Genomic DNA, 15,394 nt, shown 5'->3' with positions numbered 1-15,394 from the left:
CGTAGAAATCCACTGAACGCTGCCTGCTCAGCACCAAACAGCAGACAGACACAGTTAGCAACTAGATGGTGGACAACGTGGAGCATTTTAGCAGCTAAAGAGTCAGATACTCCCTCAGGAGTTGGTAGAAACATAAAATGAGTGAATATTTGCCAGGTGGTCAGAAACATAACTCCACATGAATGATAATGTCGCTCCATAACGGCGGGGTATGTAAATAAGCACCTGTTTGCTAACAACTTTGCTATATCAACTTATAAGGTGATATGTCAATGTTGTGTTCACAGCTTGTTTCCGCCATTCCCAACTAGCCAAAAAAATCAGCTATATATATCAGCAAGCATATTTGCCCACTTCTATGTTGATAAGAGAATTAAATACTTGACAAATCTCCCTTTAAGGTACATTTTGAACAGATAAAAAATGGGTGATTAATTTTTCAGACAATCATGCGATTAATCGTGATTAAATATTTTAATCGATTGACAGCCCTACTCTAAATGCAATAGAATATTTTTGTATTTTATAATGAACATTTATTGCATTATAGGCTCAACATTTTAATGTGTCTGAGATTTTATCTAAATGACCAGTAAAAGCTAAAGGTGACATTTGAAATTCCCATCACCAGTACAAATTGCACATTGTCTGCTACTGACAAACTATTTTGTCTTTTGCTGTTGGCTGTCAAACCATTTCATGACTGCAGAGATACAGAAAGAACTGGCGTTGTGTTTCTCGCTCAGAGATTTATTTTCCCCTCACTGAGGTAAATCACTGAGTCTGTCACTGTAAAACAGCACACATGCTTGTATCCTGTCACCTCATCATGTTATATTCTTCCTCCCAGAGTAACACCTCTCAGTGAGGCGTTCCTCTCTCTGGTTGTGGCTATGGCAACCTCCCGTCAGGTGGTGCTGTTTTGCTCTTGTTGAAATTCAAACGCTCAAAATTTCTGGCACATCAGGCTGCCTCACTGAACTTTGAATGGATTTCTAATCATTTAATCAAATAATATAAACATTTGTTTCTCCTTCAGCTGATTCAAGTCATTAAACACAGTCATGCAACCCTGCAACATACCGTTGAACATATTGTCAGTGGATTTTTGCAGTTTCAACTGTTTTCTTTGCCTTAGGGGCCAAAAGGAGAAGAGAAGAGCAGTAATGAGAAAGGGAAATTAGCAGAGGCCAACGGGAGAGGAAGGGGGTGACACCTAGTGTAGGCTCTCATTCATTTTCCTGGTTCAGTGATGCAGCAAGGCCCACCAGGTCCACCCACCCACCAAATTGTATTCCTCCGGCTCCCCCATCTCAACTACACGCATAGAATCACACACACACACGTAAATATGTTCCACCAACCAGCGGGGCCTGCGTCCGCCGTGACGTCACACTGCAGTTCTTCTCGGGCTCCACTGGATGACAGTGGCAAGTCACAGCTTACACATGACGAGCCGTCATTCTTAATGGCGACCGGTCAGTGTGTGTGTACGTGAGTGCATTTGTATACGTGTTTGTGTTTGTGTGCATGTGTGCTGTGGGTGGGGTTCGCGCCTGATGGGTAGCGATGGGGTATTGAGGAGGTGGAGAGGGCTTATTGGAGGGGGTAGGCGGTTTGATGGAGGTGTAGGAGGCAGGGGTGTGCAGTAAAATCGCAAATGAGAGGAAATTGTTTTGAGTCACAGCAGATTTGGTGGAGTGAGATAAGGGCTGATGACGGTGGTGGTGGTGTGATTAGGATTAGGGTGGGGGGGTTTGGAGAGAGTAGAAGGTGGTGGTGGGGGTGTGTGTGTGCATGGAAGAAGGTTTTGGGAGGGGTGAGACTATTTGCACGCACAGTGTCACTGTGTGTGTGTTGGGGTGTGCGTTTATGTGTGTGTGTAGGTTGTGGATTTTTTTTCCTGACTATGAGAGAGGGGAATTGAGGGAAAGATGAGAAGATGGGTGGTTTAGATAATGGCGGCCAGAGAGAGCGGACGAGGGCAGAGCGTGTCACGCAGAAAGATAGAGTGCGATGGAATAAGAAAGAGTCCATGAGACAAAAGAAGTGAACATTTGATAGAGAGGCAGAAAAAGGGAGACAGAGTGCAGAGGGTACACAGACGGGGGGGTTGCAGGCCATGGATGAGAGGATGGATGAGGGGAGGGACGTTGAAAGAGTGCCAGAGTGATTTTCGACATGTTCTCTTCCCTCCTTTGTTGGTTACGTTGTGGGTAGCTTTGGCGGCTGGAGCTTTAGGGGGTATTTGGAAGGAACAATGATGCAGAGGGACCCGTCGTGTCTGCTCCAGCTGATAATGATGATGCCTAAAAACGATAACAATAATAAGTAGCTTCTAGTGGAACCCTAAAACCGCTGGCACGTGACGCGTACGTCACACATTATCACACATGACACACTGCACTGGACACACAGACATGGCTATCTCACGTTGGCAGTGTGTGTGAGGGTGGCCAGAGAGAGAGAGCGAGACACAAAGAGACACAGAGGTGGAAATAAAGAGAAAAGGGGAGCGGGGATGAAAACGGATTATTCTCTGAGTCTGTCACCTGCATACACTTGACGTTCGGGACGAACGTAAGAGGTGTATGCTCAAAGTCAAAAACAAAATTAACGCATTTATAGCTGCCCCTATTGTATGTGGGCAATCTTGTGTAATTTTGCAGACAGGAAAAAAAATATCAAAGGCAGCCACTCAGAAAACCCTACTGAGTAGCATTATTTGGAATGTGGTAAAAACCTGAATGAGATGGTGGGAGGGGTGGGGTGTGGTGGGGTTTGTTTCACGTATTTTTGACCACATTTTTAGTTTAAATCCACACAATGTCAAGCGACTCATTTGAATTTCAGACTTTGTCAAAAGGAACAAATAATTGAAGCCTGGACTCATCTCACTGAAAAATGGCAATATAGATGAGAAGTAATTCAGCCATGACTAAAGCAGAAGAGAATTTGCTGTCTGCTCTTCTGATGATGTATGAGCTTTTGAATTTCTTTGGTGAGTCATATAGAAATTACTTGAAATAGTCACAGCGATGCTGCACTCACATTGTGTTCTAGGTGCTATAAATATGGCATGATGTTTTGAGAATTTTAACTCCATTTTCGGGAAGGAGACGGCAGAGGGGAGGTGTTCTTCTTCAGAAAAAAATTACAATCGTAACATGTAACTGTCGAGTCTCTCAGGTAATTATGTTACATTATGCCTTAATGAATTCCTTGTCTGACCTGCTAAAACAGGCATCATGGGAACACGTTATAATCCCGTTGTTGATTTAAACAGCGCTGTCCTAATGCGATGGATGAGCCTTCTCAAATGCCACCAACCCTGATTTGTCTTCCGTGACTCATCCAGCCTCTAAAACAATGCGGCACCGCGCTGCTCGGTCCCTCATGACACACTGTCCTTTCCATAGCACCCTTGATGAAGCTGCCGGTTTGTGCGCAGGGGTAAACACAAACAGACAGCACCAAAGGGTTTCTGAGGGACCGCTCACATGGACAAGAGCAGAACAACAAACCTGTAAAAGTTCAGAAGTTAACAGGTTTTTGAGGACATCTTGTATGACTCAGTTAAAAGCCTGCCAGTGAGCTCACGGGGAATATAATGTATGACTATGTGTTTTTGATGGGTCAGAGGGCTGTATTAGACATGACAAACGAATGCTTGGAAGTGATTCTGTGCTTTGTTGACTCATACACTGAACAGGCTCATCGACTGTGGCAGCTGGTTGACCTTGGAGAGAAGGCAACCTGTTTCTCTCACTTTCAGTTTCACCCTCGGGAGCTTTTTTTTTTTCATCGTCTGAGGAAGTGAAGCGGGAGACGTTCGATCTGACGCAAGAGCGGCACCTGGCCTCACCTACCTAAAACATACCAGCAGCTTGTGATGCTTCGAAAGTCTCTAGCTCTTCAAATTGATCCTTACACACTTTGACAAGTGGCTGAAAATAACTTTGCAGTATCTGGTTTTGGAAATAGATTGAAAACAAAGGAGTTATCTGCTCTGTAGCACACACACAGGTCTTAACTACACACTAGTGATCTCTCAGCCTAGGGCCTTCATCACAACATGTGCACTAGATTTTACCTTTAGGTGGGAGGGCATATCCATTACTAAAGTAAAGATAGGAATGATTTTAGATATAAATGTGCAGCACATAAGGAACGTTTACCTCTTCTCCAGCCAAACAATTGAAGAGCAATTGCAGCTCGCTGCCTTTTATGATTCATACACTGCGTCAAATTAAGTCAATTTTGATAGATTTAGCTGCTGCGAGTCAGATGTCAGTCTTTACCACATGTAGAAAACAACATACACACTATAAATAAAAAGAAAACATATAGAAACTGGAGACATGACGTCAGGAAAGTGACATTTCAGCCTCAAGAGATTAACATATTAGACATGAAGATGGAGAACAGGCCGATGACGATAGAAACTGGCAAATCAATTGCGCAAAACAATTGCCCAATTAGCTGGTTTCGTGTAGTTTTATGTTCTTATTTTGGAATTTAAACACTCTAACGGACCAAAAGTATATCAAAAACACATTTAAAAAAGAACAAAAACGAAAGCAGTGAAGCCCGTAAGTTCTGCAGCTCCTCAAGACGCTCTTAAGGCCTTTACACACAGCAGGCCTGACGAATAAACAACACAAAAATGCGATATACTCGCCTGCGAATATCATGTATTTTTTTCTGAAAGGTATCGGAAGGACTGGATCTGGTATGCGCTGCCTTTGTCAATGTTGAAAGGAGTAATAAAATTTGCCGTCTTAGTTTTACTACAGAGCCTCCGTGTTGTTTTATAATCCTTATAAATATAGGCGCAACTCAACCTGTTCAGCAAAACGTGATTGGTTGATGCATTTTTTGGGCTGTATTAGGGCCATTGTATGTAAAAAAATAAAATAATAATTAAGGAGCCAGGGAGGGGGGTAATATTCCAAAAAAACACTTTTTTTCGATATTTAAATCATAAATTTATGAGACAAAAAAATCGGAAGAAAGTGTCAGTGTGTAACTATGGTAACGTAGTTTGTTCATAATAACGTCTTCTCAACGGTTGGTTTTTAGTGTTAGCTGTGCTGAAATAAAAGACACACGCCTTTGTGTGGTCAAAGATAGAAGTTGTTCGTGTTTACTTTCCTGTTACTTCTATAATATTAGTACTTGAAAGAACAAAAGGAACATGAAAGAAAACGTGTACATGTATCTTTCAGGACCTTCACCTCGCTCAGTTTTTTTCTCTCGTAAATGTATGACTTTATAACCTCGCAAATTTGTGAGTTTTTTTCTCATAAATTTGCCACTTTTATCTCAGAGAATATCTGATTTCTTTCTCGTAAATTTACGACTTTATAACCTCACAAATTGTGAGTTTTTTCTCGTAAATTTGCCACTATAATCTCAGAGAATATCCAAGTTTGTTTCTTGTAAATTTATGACTTTAATCTTACAAATTCAGAGTTTTTTCATTGAATATTACCCCAATCCCCCGGCACCATAATTATTATTATTTTTACCTCCTAATTTTTACCTCCTAATGGCCCATTGTACTCATGACAAAAACAACAGTTTGAAAAATATATTGATATGTATATTAATCGTACGAAAAAAACGCTACTGGTGTGTAAGGCCTTTAGACTTCTATGAGTGGGTAGGAGGCCCTCGTTAATCTACGATTACATTAAAAATCCAGACCTCTTCTGGTGAACACATGACTACTGTGTAAAGTATGGAGACATTATGTCATTCTTGTTTTCTTGTTGGACCAATTTTTAGAAAGTTACTCAAACATACAGTGTAATTCATACAAGAGGGTGAATCGTGCTTTCTTTGGACATGTATCTTGATCCCTTTCTTCATTCTCCATGACTTGATCTAGTACTAACAGCCATTTCTAAAACATCTTTTGCAGATTACACGAAATCTCTGCGACGAGCAAAGATGTTGTCAGATCCATTATACAATAAAACAATCTGATGCTCAAAGAAACCACAGAATAATTCATATTGTTTTAAAACACAATGTCTCCTTTAGACACGACTGATTTGGTTTTGGACTAAATGTGAGAGAGAGTGATGAATCTTTTCAGCTTTTACAAAATGTCGCTTGGGTAAGGGCAGGATGTTTGTGGATGTTTGTTCATGTGTTACACGTTGTGTTTGAACAGAGTTTGACCAAATATGTGGTCAGACTCTACAGTTAAAGGTCGCAACCACAGAGTATAAAAAAGGTTGAGAACAGGTCATACCGGAAACCGTTTCCACTCATTGCTTTCTCAACAAAGTAAAGTTCCCAGCTCAGTAGATGACAGCAAAATATTAATAATCAATAGGTCTCTCATTGGCAGTGCTGCCATGGCAACACCGTGAAAAAGCCAATAGTTACTGTGTGGTCTTTCACACCTGAATGTTTCAAGTCTCCTGAAAGTTGCATAAACCACTTAACTGAAATGTTCCCGAAATGAAATGCTTTAAAAGACGCACGTGCCCATGAATAAAAGAGTGCCTTGCAATAATTTGCACAAATGTGTGCAAAGGCGTACGGCTGCATACGTATTCACACAGACAGGAGGGACTGAAGGCACAAGAGTGAGAACACACCAGTGAGGTTACACAGTGTGAGGAGATGGCCGACGAGGAGCAGCTCCCACTCAACACAGATTTTATTTTATTTATTTTTTACTGCTGTTAGAAAACCTAAAGCAGCACAACTAGCTACTACTAATACAAATGGACTGAATTAATCTTATTCTTGTTCAGGGACATGAAAGTGGATGGAGGAAATTGGGGAGGGGAGTGAGGTGGTGGGGTGAAGCGGGGGGGGGAGTGCTGTATGTTGTTGATGAGGCTTGAAAAGAGATGAAGCTGGCTGGGGGGGGGGGGATGTGGGAGGACTAGAGAGTGTGAGTTAAACGCAGAAAGAATTAGAATGAATGATGACAAGATCTTTCCCATCTTTTTTGCCTCAAGAAGGAAAAAGAAACTGTACGTTGGTCTCTACATGAACCACATGGCCATCAGAAACACTTATCAATAGTCAGATATTTCAAATTCAACGACAGACTGAAATTTTGGAAATTAGCTAACGTTGCTGTTGAAAGCTCACCTGATTTCCTGTCAGGCTGCAGCATAAATGCTTTGTTTTTCTTTTACAGTAACCTTGCGCTATCTGACAGCCAATGAATAATGAGTCAGTTTAACATACAGCTTTGCTAGAAAGTCCTTTGCCACTGAAAAAATGAAATGCCAGAGGCTGAAGCAGACATTTGTGATTAAGATATCAACATATTCAATATTAAATTCCTTAAGAAGCGATACAACTAAAACGAGTTAGTTGGAAGTCCTCTTTGGGTTCTCATTGGCTTTACAAAACTAATATTTTGTGTTTACGAAAACATGCAAAATAATTTATATCAGATTAGCGAAGTTAGTTTTGTGTAATGATACGGTTAATAACACATATTTTCATAGCAATTTAATACCATTTTCATCCTGCAGACCATTTGAATTTGAATTTTGTTTTTATTTATTTTTTTGTATTTGCAAACATCAAAAGGCTGTTTTATTGCTTTATGACATTGTGATGCTAATGTGATTTACATTTAGTGCTGACCCGAATGCTTCGAAGCTTCGACCATCGTATTCAACCTCAAAATCACTATTCGAATGCTTTGTTTTTTAAAAATGTTTTTAGTTCTTATATGTAAGTATATAATAATAATAATCCCAGAACTTTATTCATTATTCATATTCAACATTAATTATTACTGTTGTTTGCTTGTGTGCAGAGGTGCGTGTGTACACAGTAGTGCGGCGCTGAAATGGCGGAAATGGAAAAAGACGAACAGAAGAACATGTCGGCCTGCTGCGCCCTGCTGCACCACGAAGCTCCGAATACCTTCAAATATTTATCACCGAAGCTTCGAAGCCCAAAAATGGTATTTGGGACAGCCCTATTTACATCAAATATGAAATGAAGTGCTTTTGTTGATATATTTTAGAGCTGCAACGATTAGTTGATTGAAATAAAATTAATCGGCAACTATTTTAATAATCAAAAATTCCAAATATTTGATGGTTTCAGTTTTTTTTGGTCTTACATTATAATAAACTGAATATTTGGAGGTTTTGGACATTTGAACGATTAAACGAAAAAATCTGCAGATTAATCGATTATGAAAATAATTATGAGTTGCAGCCCTACTAATTTTCTCCAGTATATACTGTATCTGGTGTGTATAATGTTGAATATCTTAGTCACGTGGATCACAGCACATTTGACGCAGCCTTTTCAAGCCCGACCTAAACGATGAGGAGCAGAAGGGTAGCAGAAGGAAATATGTACACAGAATACAGATGGTTGATTTAATCTACAGATTTTATTTTAACTAATTGCAAGAGCAGCAACATCACGCCGGCAGTAAACCATCTAAAAACTAAGTTCCCACTTTCATTAACATTTTGTTCGACAATTTATGTTAATCATCACGCTGATATCTCAAATTTGCCAGGAAGGCTTTAAAAAGGTCGAATCATTTTGTGATTTCCTTTTGATCTTTAAATTCCATCACATTTTATTTTCACTTGTACTTTCAGCAGAAGATTGTGTTTCAGATTTGACAATGCGACGCATTCAGTGAATGCAGTTTATGAGACAATATGGCATTGTAACTACACAGCTGTGGGCTGTGATTGCAAAGCCTGTCTCTTTTGAGTTTGTGCGTATGTGTGTGTGTGTGTGTGTGTGTGTGTGTGTGTGTGTGTGTGTGTGTGTGTGTGTGTTGCCTACAGGTGACTCATCGCACTGCAGATGACCACAATGTTTTTCTGCTGCTTGAGCGTTCATGGCTCTTTCTACCTTTTCCCCCTCCTATGATTCTCATTTTCTCACTCCCTTTCCTTGCGTCTATTTTTCTCTTTACACCCTCTCGCTATCTCTTTCCATCAGTGCTTTCTTTAGGCGTTACAAGCCCGTATCCCCAGATTACATAATGCACTGCCTCGCACAATTCTGTCTGGGCGCCACGGAAATGACATGCAGCAAATAAAGAGACAAAGAAACGGAACATTTACATTTTGAGGCACATTTCATACACGTCTCCCCGTTTTGTGCTCTACATTGTACCTGAGAAGGCTGGCCATCCGGCCCAGGTATAATGAGCCATAATGTCATGTTACGATCTGATTGGCATGGCGAGCGTCATGGAGAGAGGCGGGAAGAGGGACTGGTGACAGAGCGAGGAAGAAAGAGAGAGGGAGAGAGAGGGGAAATAATAATGATGATGATGATGATGAGGGGCCATGAGCCGAAACAAAGGCAGAATGACAAAAAAAAGAAGGTGAGGATCAATTTGTGCCTGCCACCCCATTTTCTACTCCCCCTCTCCCCCTTCCTTCTCTCTCCCAGCGTCCAACTCACATCAATCATACATCCATTTACCCCCATCCCTCTCTCCCACTCAATTAGTCCCTCCTCCATTTCTTGTCCTCTGCTTTCCTGTCATCTACATCCAGCACTGCTGATTTTGAATGTTTAAACATCATTTCAAATGTGAGCAGGTGCTGTTGAAATGTTGTTTCGTTGATGACAAATCTGAATGTTTACTGAACAGAGAGGGAGCTGAACCTTAATGTCAATAGTAAACCTTTAAGAGGCACAGAAAGCAAAGGCGTGCACAACCTAACATGTAAGTGAGCTTTGCTAAATTTGGTTGGAATCTAAAAAAAGCACCACACATAAATTAATTTGAAGTATTTTGTTTTAACGTGTTGATTATTCATTCAAAACTGTTTGGATGTGAAAAGGCTGCACAAAATTGAATTCCTTTGTTGTATTTTATGTTCGTTTTATAAGTGATTTGACTTTCAGTTTTTTTTAGGGCTGTCAAAGTTAACTCGATAATAACGCATTAGTGCAAATTTCTTTTAACGCCCCTAATTTCTTTTACGCATTATCACAATCAATCTTTCAGAGGTTGTAGTGGACTCAGTTTTAAAGCTAGAGTGAATAATGGTATCATATGAAACTAGAAAATATAAGGAATTCATTGGTAGCAACTATGTCATACTAGCTTGTCGAGAAGGAGGTGAAATAACGCTTCAAACTTGTTTGAAATTTTGGCGAGGGAAAAACTGTCATGGCCATTTTCAAAGGGTCCCTTGACCTCTGACCTCAAGATATGTGAATTAAAATGGGTTCTATGGGTACCCACGAGTCTCCCCTTTACAGACATGCCCACTTTATGATAATCACATGCAGTTTGGGGCAAAAAACATGCAGTTTCTGTATTAAGTATAAATGTGTTATTTTCACCTAAATATTTTTTATGCTAAATGCAGAACCTGTGAGGGTTTCTGGACAATATTTGTCATTGTTTTGTGTTGTTAGTTGATTTCCAATAATAAATATATACATACATTTGCATAAAGCAAGCATATTTGTCCACTCCCATGTTGATACGAGTATTAAATACTTGACAAATCTCCCTTTAAGGTACATTTTGAACAGATAAAAAATGTGCGATTCATTTGCGATTAATCGTGATTAACTATTTTAATCGATTGACAGCCCTAGTTTTTTTGTTGACAAGATCATTGAAAATGAGCTAAAATACAATATATTGCGTTGCTATTTATATATAGTTATTAATTTCAATATCTTCATATACAACAAGTTTAAGAAAGCTTTATGACAGAAAGAAATGGACAGAAAAGTGTCTAAACTCAAACGCAAACAGGGTTATATCTGTTTACATGCATCTAATTATTCATGTTTTTTTTTTATAAACTGCTAATAATTGTATATTCAGTGATTTTTACATCCATCATAATCAAAACTTGCTTGATTGTAGATTAACCTAATCTTGCACATGCAGGCACACACACACACACACACACACACACACACACACACACACAAGCGCAGCATTTACATTGTAATTACCCCTGAGCCCCTCTCCAGGTCCCTGTGGGGCCTCAGGCTGAAGATGGTCTCAGAAGAGTCCCAGTTGTCCCATTGAGGAGATCATTAGCCTGGTTAGAGTAATCCACAACAATCCGTGTGTGTGTTTGTGCACACACGTACATGTGTGTGTGGGTGTGTGTGTCACTTGTGTGCTCATGCGTTAAGCAGCTGTTAAATGGACTCCGCGGCCTTTAGTGTCCGTGGACATTAGCTTTATTGGTGTGATCTGAAAAGTTATTTAGTGACAGCTGGGATTTCCCTCCCCAGGGACGAAGCCCGCTGATGACTCATGATAGCAGGCATGAATGAAAGGGGAAATAGGCGTTAAATTGAAAGACCTGGAAAACTGCCGGAAAAAAACACCCCTGAATTGATTAAAAAATAAACATAAAAAAAGGCACAATGATTTATATTACAATTCGTAATACTTCCTTATTTTATTTATCTACAAAAATGAATGAAGTCTTGTTTTATTAACTTTTAATCAAAAATTAGATTCCTTTATTTTGAAGGTTAATGAAATTACACTATGATAAACAAATAATTTTAACATCTTATTTGAGTAACAACAAAAAGAGACAAATTTAAGCATTTGATATCAAACATTAATGAAATGTGGTTTTGCTGTAGAAATACATCTGCATATTCAAGTGTGTAAATGTATTCTGTAAAATCAGCTTTTTTGTTGCAGAATCATTTCATGTCACAGTGTGGCTGTGTTTTGTATATTTTAGGGTTTAGAGGATCTGTATCAAGGGTTATAGAGCAGCTGTTTATTTGCCTGCCTTGGCTTAAGACAGCAAACATCTGCATGCAGTGTTGTATTGTCAGACGTGCCTCTAGACTCTTTGAACCAACGTGACCCCGGCCCTCTCGCTTTCTTTATCTCTTTCTGATTCTCCTTTCTCCTCCCCCTGCCACTTTCCTCCCAACACTGTTGTTTGGAAAAATTATCCTCCCTTTGCACTCTCTGCTGAAAAAGCGAGTGGAGTAAAGGGGCACACAGAAGGGGGAGAGGGAGAGAGGGCAACTGATTGCTCCTATTGTTTAAGAGTGAGGCTTGCAGCCTCTTAGGGGGATAATTGGCACACAAGGAGGGTAATGTGTTTGGATGAGAAAGGGAAGTCAAAGAAAGAGAAATTAAAAGAAAGGTGGGGAAAGGGCTTGTGGAGTGAAACATTTCAAATTAAATGAGAATGAGTGAGACCAACATGTTCTGAAATCTAGCATGTGTATAAATTCACTTAAAGTATTTCATTTATTTGACATATACAGTGTGTCCTTAGGATGTTCTGTAGTCTGGAGCTCTTTTATTTTTATGTTATTTTTTTGTGTCGTTTCAAAGGCGAAGGAGCCCTTGAAATCCAATCGCCCTGCAGTTTCCTATGATAAAACACAATATATAGTAGTGTATCTTATATTATTAGACACAAATTACACTGTACTGCAGGTAAATAGAAACCTGAAATGATATTGAAACAAAAAACAAACAAAAAAGTATTCTTTCATGTGAAGGGGGATATTTGTAACAGGGTAAGGGAGAAAAGCCAACAAAATAATCACTTATACTGAAAAAAACTTAGTTATCAGCGGGAGATCTAGTAAATGCATGTGAGAAATCTTCTTTATAAACCCAATTGGATGTTTTGGGATTATGCTGATCATGCAAGACTCACAACTAACCACACATAAATTGTATAAACATTTTATTTTATACTGCATTTAATTATCTTACATTGCTGTAAAAAAAAATATATATATTATAAATAAATGCATATCACATTTGAAACTTAGCTAATCTGCTTTAGATAATACAGATACCTGTAAAGCCTCACAGGAAATGTACATTGCCAAAAATATACGCAGTCAACACACCATATAATATAGCCGTCACGCTTTCTTTTGTGCCTGTTTCGGAGCAGGCTGTGCCACCATTTCCTGCTATTCATGATGTTCTTATCTATCTATTTCTCACTCTAATTTCTATCTGCATGTGTCCTTTGTTTATCGTCAAGCCCTTGGGGAAAGTGCAGGTGTTAAAAGTGCTTTTTAAATGAACTCGACTTGACTGAAGGAGAAGTCATTTCTAAAGCAGCTGAGAAACAGTTGAATGTAAATGATATGATATGAGGATATTTTTGGAACAATTTCCACAGTCTAATCACTCAGATGAGGTGTTTTAAACGTCACAAGCCTTGCATGTCTTCTTCAAAACCATGCAGCCATAAATAATCAACAAAATACATTACAGGTGATGCAGAAATCCTGCTCTTACAAGGATGACCTTTAACCAGCAGGATGACTCCAACATCACGCAGCGCAAATTGTATTGTGAGAACTATCAAGCGTGCAGTATTATCTGAGAGGAGTTTGCTTTACTGCGTCATCAAAGCAAGTCCTGCACGTCCCTCTGTATGTCTGTCTCTGTTTCATATTCCAGTCACAAGCCGTGTGGTGCAACTGCGATTTGGTATTTTGGAATTTTTTGGGGGGGCTTGATAAGTTTCGTGCCTCAAGGTCTGTCTGGGATGGGATGGCTGCACGCAGAGAACGTGCATGCTCACGCTCGTGACCACAATCGTTTTTAGCCGTGAGGGAAAAAAAAGGAATGTAGAAAAAAGAATAATTTACATTCAGTTTGCAAGTATGCTGAAGACGCTGCGAACATCTTTGAGTGCTCACAGCGTGCACCTACGTCCGTGCTTGTCTACATACTTGTGTGTTACAAATTAGTGTACTTGTAAGACGATTATTTGTGATATTATTTTGTGCGAGTGTGTGTGTAGGTGCGCGTGTGTACAGTGTGTCTAAATTGGAAGGCTGTAATTAAATGCGTAGACCTCTCCACTATCTCCTCCTCCAGCCAGCGCCAGTGACGCACAAACCGCAGCACAGCTATGAGTCATCAGGCCCCCAGGATCACCACCCCTCCTTCTATCTCTCTATCCCAGCCTCCATCCACCTCTACACAGCTCTCTATAACCCTCTCTGCCTCTCACTACACATTCCTATGTCCCACTCTTTCTAAATTACCCAGCATCACGAGCACAACGTGAGCTGACGCTTTTTTCCCTATACACTCCTTGAGATTCGTGCTCAATTTCCACCTCAATCCGACACGCTCCCGTTTATCTCTCCACATCTGGCTGTCGCTCCCCCTACTACACCCCCGCCACCTTCCCTCTTCACTCGATCTGTCTTTACCCTCTTTATCTCCCCTGTTAACCTCTCCACGCCCACCCCTGAACCGGTGGGTTATTAAGTTTGCCACAGTTGCAGGCAGACGGGGAACACGAGGCGACGTCGCGAGGAGAAAAGAAAGAGGGAGTTATGGGGAGACATAAGAGACGGGCTCAAACTGTGAGTGGGAGCGGTGTGGAGACGTCGGTGAGCGAAAGAGCAGCAGAGACAGTGCGAGGAGTAGAAAAGGCACTGAACAAGTGAGAGGAAACAAGAGAGAGAGAGAGAGAGAGAGAGAGAGAGAGAGAGAGAGAGAGAGAGAGCATGATTTGAGGCATTTGCCACCTGGCGTCCTGAATCATTATCTGACTCATGCTAATCTCTTATCTTCTCAGCCAAACACACAAGCATACACACTAACATTTTTTGTAAACTAGCACAAGGGGAGTCAAAGCAGCATTTTTGAGTGTCAGATCGGGTAAGAGACGAGGAGTCAGGGGGCACCGGAGAGTAAGGATGAGAAACACTCGAAGGACGCAGGGGAGAGAATCTCTTTCGGCTCTCTGACGAAGTCTCCGACGTGGTTAAAGAGGAAAAAAGGGGATGTTTCATTTCCATCTCTCAGAGTGTTTATGATATGAGTAGGAAGGGAGAGCATATTAAATGTATGACTCATAAATGTGTGTGCCTCTGTGCCCCACCAACGCCCTGCAGAGAGGGTTGCATCCACTGCTGCAGGAGGGATAAAAAAAGAAAGAAAAAAAAAGGCAATTTCGTGCTTTACTTGGTGTGGTTATCCAATTAGTTACACAAAACATGTGGCTAAGCGGATGTATGCCAATATGCTTCTGTTCCTGATAGATGTTTTATCCCCGGGAGAGCCTTCACAAATATGTAGCAAAGCTGTCTGATGAAATATTACATTTTGAGTGCAATAGTTTTTGTATTTGGCATTAGTTGTTTCAGTTTGACGGGGGATCATGCACTATTATCCTCTGAGCTGACAGTGATAATTCAAGGTAGTCTACAGATGACCTAAGCTGTGTGTTCATTCACAAAGCCACGCAGCTCGATTGTGCGAGGGCTTCCCAAGGTATGAGTATTATTTATTATCTTGTTCCAACATGTGCACATTAATCGTGTGAACATCCTGGACGTTCCTGATAAAGCCACAGTTCCTTTCAACATATGAATGAACCCAAAAATTAGATGTGTAAATCTTTATTTAGAATCGGCT

The sequence above is a fragment of the Sebastes fasciatus genome, chromosome 16 (genome assembly GCF_043250625.1).
Source record: "Sebastes fasciatus isolate fSebFas1 chromosome 16, fSebFas1.pri, whole genome shotgun sequence".
NCBI lineage: Eukaryota > Metazoa > Chordata > Actinopteri > Perciformes > Sebastidae > Sebastes > Sebastes fasciatus.
This window is presented reverse-complemented; position numbering follows the sequence as displayed.